The 13,890-nt window shown below is 37.1% G+C and overlaps 1 non-coding gene across 1 annotated transcript; it reads left to right on the top strand.

Moving 5' to 3' along the window:
* The first annotated feature begins 7,009 nt into the window (after positions 1-7,009).
* Positions 7,010-7,172, top strand: LOC115935209 (U1 spliceosomal RNA). Its single transcript, XR_004070899.1, has one exon. It is a non-coding gene; the product is annotated as a U1 spliceosomal RNA (small nuclear RNA).
* The last annotated feature ends 6,718 nt before the right edge of the window (positions 7,173-13,890 follow it).

The raw sequence follows: 13,890 nt of genomic DNA, 5'->3' as shown, positions 1-13,890 counted from the left end.
TTATAATAGTTGTTTTAAAATCCCTATGTGCTAATTCCAACCTCTGGGTCATCTCAGAGTCAGTCTTCACTTATTTGCCTTTTGTCTTGAGATCACATTTCTCTGTTTCTTCATAAATCTAGTAATTGTGGATCACATGAATATTATGAATGATGTGTTGTAGGGACACTGGAATCTGTTATGTCCCTTTGAGGAATTTGTTTTCTTTGTTTTTGTTTTTAAGCAGGCAATTAATTTAACTTTAATTCAAACTCCAATCCTGTTTTTTGTGGAGTGGAGCAGCTGAAAACTCAATTCAGTTATTTTAGACTCATAAGGCCTATTTGGAGTTATCCCTGTGCATATGTAGTACAGGGGTCAGCCAGAGATTTTATCCATGTTCATATATAGAATCCCCCTTGCCCCGCCCCACCCATGGCTTTTACCTTTTGTGGGTTTCCTCCTCAATCTCCAGCTGCCATGGCCTCCAAAATCTGTCCTGTGGTTCTCCAAGCCAATAAGACTGGATTTCTACTGGAGTTTTACCCACCAAGAAAGCTGCAACTAGGGCCTACCCTCCAGCAAAATGTTGTATCAAAACAGGAAAACTACATGGCCATTTCCTTCTTTCAAGTATAAGTTTACCTCCAATTTCTTTCATGTCTTCTAGAGTGCCTTTAGATTAATCCAATTCTGTTTTATATTTTGTATGGACCTTATTTTTGTTACCTGAGAGTGGGTTGACCCGATAGAAATTACTTCTCCATTTCATTTTAGAAACTTATTTGCATTAAGTTTTTATTCACCAAGAAATCAGTGCTTATTAGTTTTCACAGTACCTCTATGTAAGAGTTCTCTGGTGCTTATGATAAGTAGATTTTTCTCTATTCTACCACTGTAAAATATTTATTCATTCATTCACTCATTCTCCATATATTTTTTTGAGGATCTGCTATGTTCTAGGCATAGGATAAAAGTGAGTAAGATATGGTATTTGCCCTCACCGAGCTCAAAATCAAGTGCTACACTGTGCATTACGGTAGTTGCTAGCCATGTGTAGCTATTTTAAAATTATTTTTACATTAAGCAAAAATAAACAAAATTAAGAAGTTAGTTCCTGTGTTGACAGACAGGTATTACGTTAATACCACTAGCCACATTTCAAATGCTCAATATATAGCCACATGTAGCTATTGACTACCATAGTAGACAGCACATATATAGAACATTTCTATCATCCCAAAAGTTCAGATGTACTGTGTTAGTGTAGGAGAAGAGAGAAATATGAAAATTTATCACTAAAATATAGTATGATAACAAAAAAGAGTTATATACAAGGTATGGCAGCTGAACAGAGGTGATACTATTTAACTGATATTACAAAGATCCAAAGGGGAGATAATATGTAAGCTGAATTTTTAATGATTAGAAAGATTTGATCAGTCATCCTAGGAAATATAAACAACATGTCAATAAGCATTGAAGACTTAAATCAGATTACAAAACTATTTTTTAAAAGCCCCGACTCTCATATTTCTATTTTAGGCATCTGAATAAATGGTAATATTCACTGTTTGGGGATCATAAATGGAGCACATTTAAGAGAAAAGTGATAAGTTTGCATGAGGCCATTTTGAATTTGGCATGCCTGTTGGACACTTAAAGAAGCTGGATGTATAGTTCTTGAGACTGGAGAAAGGTGGTTTGAGTTGGCAATGCAGATTTGATGGCATAATATATTTTAGGTGGTTGTTAAATTTGATAGCATGTTTGAGATGTTCTAGAGGATGTAGAGTAAGAAACAAAAGGAACTAGCACATCGTGATGATTTAATATATGTCAGACATTCTGTTAGGCACTTTACATGTATTTGGGAAGAAATGCAATTACAATTACAATTGTATTTTGGTATGAGAGACCTGGATTTGAATTCTTGCTATACTACTTTACTGTGTGTGACCTTGAGCAATACACTTAATTTCTCTAAACTCCAGTTTTCTCATCATTCAGAAAGGGTAATAATAAGGCCTACCTCATTTGGTTGTGTGAGAATTAAATACAAAATTTGGAGTGTCTAGCATATGGTAAGTCCCCAATACATATAATTCACTCTATTTTTATTATTAATATTATTATTATTAATGACATATTATTTAGCCTTCATAACAACCTTATGAAGTAGCTTTATTGTCTTCCTTTAGCTGAAAGTATTATGACTTGACTAAGGTTTCAAGTTGGCAGCTGGATGATCCAGAGACAGAATCCAGGTTTAAATTAATTGAAATTTAAAATTTCTCTCCAGGGCTCTTTTTATAAAACTGCTCTGTGGTAGTTTCTTACAGACATTTGAAACAAGTATTTGATGAAATTATATATATAAGAATATAATATTCTTCGTTGTTGTTATTTAAAGAAAAACAAAACATCTCCAGACACGACTCCAAAACAACTGTGTAATCATATTTCAGTACATGTAACCTCTCTCTTTGCCAAGATAGTTAGTGCTATGAAAGTAATACCTGTCAACAGATTTGATTACCCTCTGCTTTTAGACAACTGAAAATAATAATCTCAGATGTCAGAATATCAACCAAGAACTACAAAAATGTTCTTCTCCATTAAGTTTTGGACAGATAACCTATACTTACTTTGAAATATCTTGCTGAGACTGAAGTCTTAATATATAAATATAGTGGAAATAATTTGTGCCACCCACCAATTTCAAAGGCTAGTTGATAAGTGATTAGAGCAGCTTTATGTCTCTGTAAAGAGTTATAGGAACCTAATGATTTATTAGCATTTCAACTGCTGCCTTCTTCTTCCTTTCATGCTCTGACAATTCTTGTCGTAACACCCTTGGCTGGTGATTTAGTAGAATCTCCCTTAGCTGATGATTTAGTAGTAAGCAGATCTTAGATTTAAAATTACACAGCTCCCCTATTTAAAGCTGCAGGGTATTTGTTCCAATGGAACTTTACTTATGTAGCAAACATTCATTGGTACCTTGTTGTATACCAGATACTGTCCAAAAGTAGAAACCCCAAACTGAAAACGCATAGTCCCTTCTTTAATGAGTTAATATTCTAGTGAACATAGTGGACTTCTCTACAGAATGGATGTCTCTACAGAGAAATCATTGCAATAAGTTTTGTAATAAAGGGATGTTAAAGTTGCATGTGGAGCTTATCCAAAGCAGTCTTCAAACAAGAGGTTAAATTTGTAATATTATAAGTATGTAAATTTGTAATAAGTATATAAGTATGTAATATTATAATTATGTAAATCTTTAAAGGCCATTAAATTGAACACTTATGATTTATGCACTTCAGTTATGTAAATTTTATCTTTAAAAATATGAAGAGATATTGAATGATAGCAGGTTTGCTTTTCACAAGGGTATGGGCTGGCAATTCAGAAACATTCTCTGTATTCTAGACTTAATAAAATGCATTTATTATAGTAATATTTTATAATTTAATATACACAATATATGTATAACATATATAACATATCTATGATAATAAGAGGATGAGAGTCAGGTTTCCCACTGTTGAGAAGGGAAATGCATGTGGACATGGGTAAAAGGCAATGTACTCTGTACTGTTTGATTGCAATTGGAAATATCCATGTAAACTTATGGTTTTTCATAGTAAAACTTTAATCTTAATTTTTATTTTTTTAACTTTGGTTTTAGGTTTGGGGTACATGTGCAGGTTTTTATATAGGTAAATTGCATGTCAGGGGGGTTAGGTGTACAGATTATTTCGCCACCCAGGTAATAAGCATAGTACCTGATAGTTTTTTTATCCTCACCCTTCTCCCTCCCTCCACCCTCAAGTAGGCCCCAATGTCTGTTGTTCCCTTCTTTGTGTTCATATGTACTCAATGTTTGGCTCCCACTTAAAAGTGAGAATATGCAGTATTTGTTTTCTGATCTTGTGTTAGCTTACGTAGGATAATGGCCTCCAGCTCCATCCATATTGCTGTAAAGGACATGTTCTTGTCGTTTTTTTGTGTCTGCATAGTATTCCACGGTGTATATGTATCATATTTTCTTTATCCAGTCTACTGTTGATGGGCATTTAGGTTGATTCCATGTCTTTGCTATTGCAAATAGTGCTGCAGTGAACATACATGTGCATGTGTCTTTATGGTATAATCATTTATATTCCTTTGGGTATATGCCTAATAATGGGATTACTGAGTTGAATGGTAGTTCTGCTTTGAGTTATTTGAGAAATTGCCAAACTGCTTTCCATAATGGCTGACCTAATTTACCTTCCCACCAGCAGTGTATAAACATTCCCTTTTCTCCATAACTTCACCAGCATCGGTTATTTTTTGACTTTTTATTAATAGCCATTCTGACTGGCGTGAGATGGTATCTCATCCTGGTTTTGATTTACCTTTCTGTAATGACTAGTTATGTTGAACATTTTTTCATATGCTTGTTGACTACATGTATATCTTCTGAGAGTGTCTATTCTGTCCTTTCCCCACTTTTCAATGGGATTTGTTTTTTGCTTGTTGATTCGTTTAAGTTCCTTATAGATTCTGGATATTAGACCTTTGTTGTATGCATAGTTTACAAATACTTTCTCCCACTCTGTAGGTTGTCTGTTTGCTCTGTTGATAGTTTCTTTTGCTGTGCAGAAGCTCTTTAGTTTAATTTGGTCCCATGTGTCCATTTTTTATTTTGTCACACTTGCTTTTGGTGTCTTTGTCATGAAATCTTTGCCAGGTTCTATGTCCACCATGGTAGTTGCTAGATTATCTTCCAGGGTTTTTATAGTTTGGGGTTTTACATTTAAGTCTTTAATCTATCTTGAGTTAATTTTTATATATGGTGTAAGGAAGGAGTCCAGTTTCAATCTTCTGCATATGGCTAGCCAGTTATCCCAGCACCATTTGTTGAATAGGGAGTTATTTCTCCATTGTTTTTGTCAACTTTATCAAAGATCAGATGGTTGTAGGTCTGTAGCATTATTTCTGGACTCTCAATTCTGTTCTGTTCGTCTATGTGTCTGTTTTTGTACCAGTACCATGCTGTTTTGGTTACTGTAGCCTTGTAGTATAGTTTGAAGTCAGGTAACTTGATGCCTCCAGCTTTGTTCTTTTTGCTTAGGATTGCCATGGCTATTCGAGCTCTTTTTTGGTTCCATATGAAATTTAAAATAGTTGTTTCTAGTTCTGTGAAGAATATCACTGGTAATTTGATAAAAATAGCATTGAATCTATAAATTGCTTTGGGCAGTATAGCCATTTTAACAATATTGATTCTTCCTATCCATGATTATGGAATGTTTTTCCATTTGTTTGTATCATTTCTGATTTCTTAGAGCAGTGTTTTGTAGTTCTAATTGTAGAAATCTTTCACCTCCCTGGCTAACTGTATTGCTAGGCATTTTACTTTACTTTTTTGTGGCTATTGTGAATAGAACTGTGTTTTTTATTTGGCTTTCAGCTTGGATATTATCAGTGTATAGGAAAACTGGAAAGAAAACATAACATCTACCATAACAAGAAAGCTCCAGATAAACAGTACAATTATAACACTTTTTTCCATCAGAGAACTAAGGTTGCAGCACAACCAAGAAGACTGAAATTTAAAGAAAGGCCTTTATTAGGATGCAAGCACTGTCATACCTGAGTCAAAGCATGAGATGAAGAGACGTTAGATGCCATACGAACAGAATAAAAAAGAAAAAAATTGATCAGATGAAATATTTGAAAAAATAAAAATAATGGAAAACATCAAAATACATATCCAAGAAATGCATGGGACCCCTTGCAGCATATGTAAGGAAAAAAATCTAACTAGACAAATAAAATTCAAACTGCTGGAAACCAAGAGTCAAAAGAAAATCTTGAGGGCAACCCAAATAAGAATTATAGTAGATGTCTCATTAGAATTTATGCAACCCAGAAGACAAGAGTGACATCTTTAAAGCATTGAAAGAAAAAAAAACTAGCATCTCAGAATTCTATATTTTTTATCCATTGCTTGAATCAGCAAGAATTCTGTATCTTTTAAAATAAAGTCAAATAAATATTGTTTTGAACAAACGAAAGATGAAAGAATTAACTATCAGCAGATCTGTGCGAGATGAAAAATTAAATAAGTACTTTAGCAGGAGGAATAAGATCCTAGAAACTTAGTTGTACACAAAGAAATGAAGATTACAGAAATGCTGAAAAGGAAGGTAAATATCAAAGACATTTTTTAAGTTGATAATTGCCCTGAAAGATAATTGAATGACCAAAGCAAAAGTAGTAGCCATGTAGTGTATGCTGGTAGAATATTTACATCTAAAACTTATGAAAAGTTTAGCACAAAGGATGGGAAAGAGGACTTGGAAGTATAGAGTTGTGAGGGTGAGATCCTTAAACTACATGTGAAACACAATAGTTTCAAGGTAGATTGTGAATAATTAAAGGTATATATTAGCAGACCTATGGCAACCATTAAAAAGTTATAAAATATATGTTTTTTTGTTTGTTTTTATTTTTGAGACGGAGTCTTGCTCTGTCACCGGGCTGGAGTGCAGTGGCGCAGTCTCAGCTCACTGCAAGCTCTGCCTCCCGGGTTCAAGTGATTCTCCTGCTTCAGCCTCCTGAGTAGCTGGGACTACAGGCGCCCACCACCATGCCCGGCTAATTTTTGTATTTTTGTATTTTTAGTAGAGATGGGGTTTCACCATGTTAGCCAGAATGGTCTCGATCTCCTGATCTCATGATCCACTCGCCTCGGCCTCCCAAAATGCTGGGATTACAGGCATGAGCCACCGTGCCCGGCCCCCAAAATACATGTTTTTTAAAAAGCGATAGTGAGTGTAAAATGGAATCATAAAAATACTCCATTAATTCAGGACAGAAGGAAAAAGAGGGAAAAAAGGAACAAAGACTAAATAGAATACATATAAAACAAATAGCAAGATGGCAGATTTAAATCTAACCAATGTCAATAATTACATTAAATTTCCCATTAAAATGCAGAAAGTATCAGATTGATTTTTGAAAAGCAAGACCAATACTTACCTGGTAAATGAGATTCCATGACCATGAACGTGGTTTACCCAGTGCAAGGCTTGTCCATTGCACGTTGGATGTGCTGACCCCTGTGATTTCCCCACATGTGGAAAACCTGACTGTGGAATTTGTGCTGGTTGGAAACTTTGTAACTGCTTTTCCCTGAAATAAAAAATAAAAAGAGCATAGTACTCTTACATGCTGTCTACAAAACAAACCCATTGTACATATAAAGGCAAAATATGCTAAAAGTGATAAAGAAGGACCTTAAATAATAATAAAGGAGTAAGTTTAAAACAAGATATAAGAAGAGGTAAAAAACATAAATATGTGTGCAATTAACAACAGACCTTCAAAATACATGAAGCAAAAACTGCTAGAGCTAAAAGAAGTAGACAAATTAATCATTAAGACATCTATACTCCTCTTTCAGTAATCAAGAAGACAAGTAAAGGGAAAATCAGTAAGGATATAGAAGGCAAGAACAATATTATTAACTGATTTGACCTAATCAACGTTTATAGAACATCCAACCCAATAACAGTGGAATATACATTATTTTCAAGTGCACACGGAGCATTCACCAAAGAAAGACCATATTCCCGGCCATAAAACAAACCTCAATAAATTTAAATAGAATGATATGCAAAGTATCTTCCATGATTTAAACTAGGAATTAAACTAGAAATCTATAACAGAAAGATATCTGAAAAAATTCCCAAGGATTTGGAATTTAAGCTACACAATTTTCAATAACAAGTGAGTCATAGAAAAGATAAAAATAGAAATTGGGGCTGGGCGCGGTGGTTCATGCCTGTAATCCCAGCACTTTGCGAGGCTTATGGCGGGCAGATCACCTGAGGTCAGGAGTTCAAGACCAGCCTGGCCAACATGGTGAAACCCCGTCTCTACTAAAATACAAAAATTAGCCGGCTGTGGTGGCACATGCCTATAATCCCAGCTACTCGGGAGGCTGAAGCAGGAGAATCATTTGAACCATTTGAACCCCAGAGGCGGAGATTGCAGTGGGCCAAGATTGTGCCATTGCACTCCAGCCTGAGCGACAAAGTGAGACTTCATCTCAAAAAAAAAAAAGGGAAATATTTTAAATTTAATTAAAATGAAAAGCAACATATTAATATTTGTGAGATGCAGCTAAAACAGTGCTTAGAAGGAAATCTATAGCATTAGACAACTATATTGGAAAAGAAAAAAACTGTCATTTCAAAAACTTCAATTTCTACCTTAAATAAAACTCATAGTAAGTAAAAGAAAGGAAATAATAAACATAGGAAGAGAAATCAATAAAATAGAAAATGGAAAAACACTAGAGAAAATTAATGAAAACGAAGCTGTTTGTTTTTTTGAGAACAACAAAAAAGATAAACTTTTAGCCAGAGTGATTAGAATAAAAAGAGGAGACACAAATTGCAAACAAATATCAGAAATAAAAGAAGAACATCATTACTGACCCCAAAGACATTAAAAGGATAATCAGCAGGTATTACAAACAACTTTATGCAAATGCATTCAATAACTTAGATGAAATAGACATGTTTCCTTTCTAAGTATACCAACACATGCTGAAATAGACATATTTCTTAGAAGAGTCAAATTATCAAGTTTTCTTCAAGAAGAAATAGATAATCTAGACCTATATCTAGTAAATAAATTGAATTTGTAATACAAATCATTTTATGAATAAAACTCCAGGTCCAAATGCATCACCTATGAATTCTACCCAATTAAGGAAGAAATAATACAAATTCTACACAAACTCTTCCAGAAAATAGAAGAGAAGGAAATATTTATCTGTCCTTTATCAAGCTAGCTTTATTCTAATAACAAATTAGGTAAACATAAGAAAAAAAAGATACATATCCCTCATGAACATCATAATTCTAAAAAACATTTTTTTTTTTTTTCTGAGATGGCGTCTCACTCTGTCTCCCAGGCTGGAGTGCAGTGGCGTGATCTCGGCTCACTGCAACCTCCGCCTCCCAGGTTCAAGCATTTCTCCTGCCTCAGCCTCCTGAGTAGCTGGGATTACAGGCATGCACCACCACACCCAACTAATTTTTGTACTTTTAGTAGAGATGAGGTTTTGCCATGTTGGTCAGGCTGGTCTTAAACTCCCGACCTCAGGTGATCCACCCACTTCGGCCTCCCAAAGTGCTGGGATTACAGGCATGAGCCACCGTGCTAGGCCATCAGTTCTAAAAAACTTAAAAAAAAATCATCCTTTAGTATGTGAAACAGATAATATATGATGTCCAAGGGTGGTTTATCCTAGGAATAGAAGGTTGTTTCAACTTTAGAAAAATCAATCCATGTAATTCAAGCAGACTAAAGAGAAAAAATATATGATTATCTCAATAGCTGATAAAAAAGCATTTGGCAAAATTTAATATTCATGCATGATTTTAAAAAGATAAAATGCTCAGCAGTCTAAGAATAGAAGGAAATTTTCACAATGAGATATAGTGTGTCTATAGCAAACCTAAAGCTATCATACTTAATAGTCACATATTGAAAGCTTTCTTCCTAAAATTAAAAAAAAAGCAAGATATCTCCCCTTACCACTCCTAACCAGTATTGTACTAGAGCTCTTAGCTAGTGAAATAAGGCAAGAAAAAGAAATAAAATGACATACGGATTGGGAAGAAAAAAATAAAACTGCCTCTACTTGCAAATGACATTGACTATACAGAAAAATCCCATAGGATCTGTAAGAAATGTTATAAAAATTTTAATTTGGTTTAGCAAAATTTCAGGATAGAGGTCAATATACAAAAATCAATTACATTTCTATATACTGGCAACGAGTAATTAGAAAATGAAATTTTAAAACCAGTGTCATCTACAATAGCATCAAAAGCTGAAACATATAGCTATAAATCCAATAAAATATGTGCAAAATCTCTATGTTGAAAACTAAACAACACTGACATAAAAAACGAAAGAATATCTGATGCTGTGAATTTGGTCACCTGGTTCCAATTCCATGTCTTCCTCTTTACTTACTATGTAAATTTGAGCAGTTTCTTTAGTTACATTGTATTCCTCTTGCTCATTTGTAAAATGAGACTGATAATAATAACTACATAATGAGGTAATGTTACAATATGTGTCTAATAGAGCACCTGGCATATCATGAATGCTCAATAAATGTTATCTCTCTTTATTTTTATTAAAATGACAGTGTGTATAAAGTCAGTATTTTACTGATTTTGCCCAATGTTGTTTCCACAAGGGTGGTTCTTTTAAAATAAATCATATATGTCATGCTTTTGCATATGTGGCAGTCATGAAAATGCACCATGTTGGTCTGCTGCTTCAGAAGCATAACTGACTTATGGCCCAACTGCTGTCCTTTGTGACGCACCACCACCTTTATGCTAAATCCATGCTTCCTGCCAGCTCCCCCGAGCCAATGACTCAGTGCAAATGCCTGAGTTTCCCTGGCAGAAGCTAGAGGAAAGCATAAAGAGGTGAGATGTGCTAGAATGGATATATTATGTGAAACCTGGACACTAACCAGAGGAGTATGTCCCACAGGAAGGCCCATTCACCAAAACATCAGGCCTCATCTATGTTCAGTGGTTGCTGTCACAGAGCTAGGTAATTAATATTCATGAGGATAGTAAGGCCTCAGAATGAGAGACCAAGTGGCCAAGCTTAACCACTAGAAACCCAGAGTCCACAGTTACTGTAACGACCGGGAAGATCAGAGGCATCAAAGGGGCTTGACCTTCAAGGAGGTGGAGGGATGGATACTGGAGCATGGCATTCCCACAGGCAAAACAGATAAGGGCAAACAAGGCTGATGCTTAACATCTACAACGAGAAAAGGCAAGAAAGGAGGGGCAAGAGGCTGACAGCAATTTCCCCAGTAAAAAGTCAGGATACTTTCCTCAATTCTAGGAACTGAGCCAATTTTCAGGTCCAAAATCCATTGACTAAAAAGACAGCCAGGTCCCTAAGAATAAGTACCCTGCAACACTGCAACAAGTTTATATCGAGATGACTTGTCCAATCCTTCCCTAAAGGGACCCACGACCATTTGCTTGGGTGACTGTATGCCAGGGGAAGGGAAGGTCTAGACTATTGCACACAAGTTCCGAGTTGACCTTGACACCTGGACCCCTTGTTGAAGTGGGGCCTTATAAGAGTCAAGTAATGAATGGAGTCCTAGCTGGGTCTGGCACAGAGTGGGCCCACAGAACCTGTAGACTCACCCAGGAAGCATTTCTCCATTTCCATGTATCACTGGAATGAATGTACTTGGCAGTTGGAGTAAACCCTATATTTGTTCCTTGGTCAGTGAGGAAGTGCTATCATACTGGGAGAGGCCAAATGGAAACTCCGAAACTGTCCCCCAGGCAAGATGGTAAATACAAAATAGGGATTGGTCGTCTCTATCATATCTCTTTTTAATTGCTAGTCTCCCCCAGCAGGAAGTGGATGGACTCTGAAGAATGACAACAGATGAGTACAGTTTCAATCACATGGTGGTCGACTGCGGCTGCTGTGCCAGAGGTGGGATCACAGCTGGAGCACATTAAACAGGCCGCAGGCCCGTGGCATGTGGTTGTCTATTTGGTTAATGTGCCTTTTCTATCCATATTAGAAAAAAAGATCAGGAACAATTCACATTCACGTGGACAGACTCCAATATTCATTTATTGCTTTGCCTCAGGGCTATCTTAACTCAGCTGCCCTTTGCCATAATAGTCTGAAATAATCTAGATCACCTGAACCCACTGAACATCAAACCCATCCATTGCATCAATGACATCATGTTCATTGGCCAGAAGAAGCAAGAGGTGGCTAGTATGCTGGAGGTCTTGGTAAAACACTCATGCTCCAGAGAGGAAAAGATGAATCAGGATTTAAGGAATCCAGTGGTTAGGTTCATGCTGGAATATCCCCTCCAAAGCAAATGATAAATTGCTGCATCTTATATCTCATACCTCAAAAAAGAAGTGCCTGGTAGGCCTCTTTGGGTTCTGAAGGCAACTCATGCCACACTTAAGACTGCAGTTCCAGGCCAGGCGTGGTGGCTCACGCCTGTAATCCCAGCACTTTGGGAGGCCGAGGCGGGTGGATCACGGGGTCAGGAGATTGAGACCATCCTGGCTAACACGGTGAAACCCCGTCTCTACTAAAAATACAAAAAAAAATTAGCTAGGCGCGGTGGCAGGCGCCTGTAATCCCAGCTACTCGGGAGGCTGAGGCAGGAGAATGGCGTGAACCTGGGAGGCGGAGCTTGCAGTGAGCCAAGATAGCGCCACTGCAGTCCCACCTGGGCGAAAGAGCCAGACTTCGTCTCAAAAAAACAAAAAGACTGCAGTTCCAGCTCACAAATTGGGCAACATGATTATTGGCAGCTTTGAGTTGTGCCTGAAGCACAAAAAGGCTAGAGATGCAGGTCTGTCACCTGTGAAAGGGGAGGGAGAAGGAAGGTTAGTTAGGAAGAGTCTCAAACTGCAGTGCTGTCCTGCAAAAGTCTCAGCCAGCCCAACAGAGAGCTCCAGAGCAAAGGCTGCCTGTTGGAGAAGTTCCATGATGAACAGAAAGGGCCAGGCCCTGGCACGCCCACTGTGCTCATTAGCTGTTAAAGGTCTGCCTAGGAAAAGCATGGCTTCAGCTCAACTGCTGTGGCTAAGCAACCAGAGGCACTGCAGCCAAGGCTATCACCTAACTGCACCCTCACAGCTAATCTGCAAGTTCTTTCTTGAAGGGAGATCATAATAGCTCCATATCCCCATATTGGAGAGAATTCTCACTCTGCATTCTGCCAAGGAGCTGGTGTGTGTGTGCGTTTGTGTGTGTGTGTGTGTATGCACACATGTGACAAAGGTTTATTTAACTTATCAATGAATGAAGAAGGAGAAGAAAAATTACTATATATAGTCAATGAACAAAAAGAATGCTGGAATAAGATTGCAAGTTAAATTGAAACTGGTAAATTATAAAACAACAAAACTATAATCTGTAGGATTTATATTTCCTACTGGACAGAAATGAATTGCAACATAATGATCTTCCACAAGTTAACATTAACTTTACAAGAGTCTCACCTTCATCAATAGCAAATAATCAAAGTAACTTTCTTCCTGTAAAACTTCCCAACTGGGGGAACATTTGCCCTCTCCTCACCCCATAGATATCTGACAATGTCTGGAGACATTTGTGGTTATCACAACTAAAGGGATGAAGGTGTGCTACTGGTATCTGGTGGGCAGGGGCCAGGGATGCTGCTAAATGACCTATTATGCCCTGAACAGCCCCCACGGCAAAGAATTACCTAGACCAAAATTTCAATAGTGCCAAGACTGAGAATCGTGTACAGATGACACTTTTGATGGCTTATTAGGCAATGCTCTAATATGACACTGAAAGGGCATAAGAAGATCTTTAATGTTTCCTTCTGCTTTCACTTAAATGTAAAATTGGGATAATGATATATCGAAGCAACTTCATTTAGGGTGAAGGATGATTAAATAAAACAATTGTGGTTGATTGTATTTTTACAAAGATGATGCACAAATATATATATCCCATCCCACATGCTCTTCTTCTGATGTGACACTGACATTCCTGTATTGAGGGGTGGAGGCTATGTTCCCTTCCCTTGAACCTGGGTAGACGTTTGCAATTACCTCTATCAACAGAACACAGCAGAAGTGACATTTCCTGACCTCTGAGGCTGGATCATAAAAAGCAACACAGCTTCCTCCTGGCTCTCTTTCTGGGGACACCACCTTGGATGTTCTGAGCCAACATGAAACAAGTCTGGCTATGCTTGAGAAACCCTAGAGAGGGACTACATAGAGACAGAGAGAAGCTCCCACCCCAGCCTGTCCAGTCTTATCAGCT

Source organism: Gorilla gorilla, chromosome 5, assembly GCF_029281585.2.
Source record: "Gorilla gorilla gorilla isolate KB3781 chromosome 5, NHGRI_mGorGor1-v2.1_pri, whole genome shotgun sequence".
In the NCBI taxonomy this organism is placed as follows: domain Eukaryota; kingdom Metazoa; phylum Chordata; class Mammalia; order Primates; family Hominidae; genus Gorilla; species Gorilla gorilla.
Note: the sequence above shows the minus strand (reverse complement) of the source record. Positions and strands in the feature narration are given on the sequence as shown.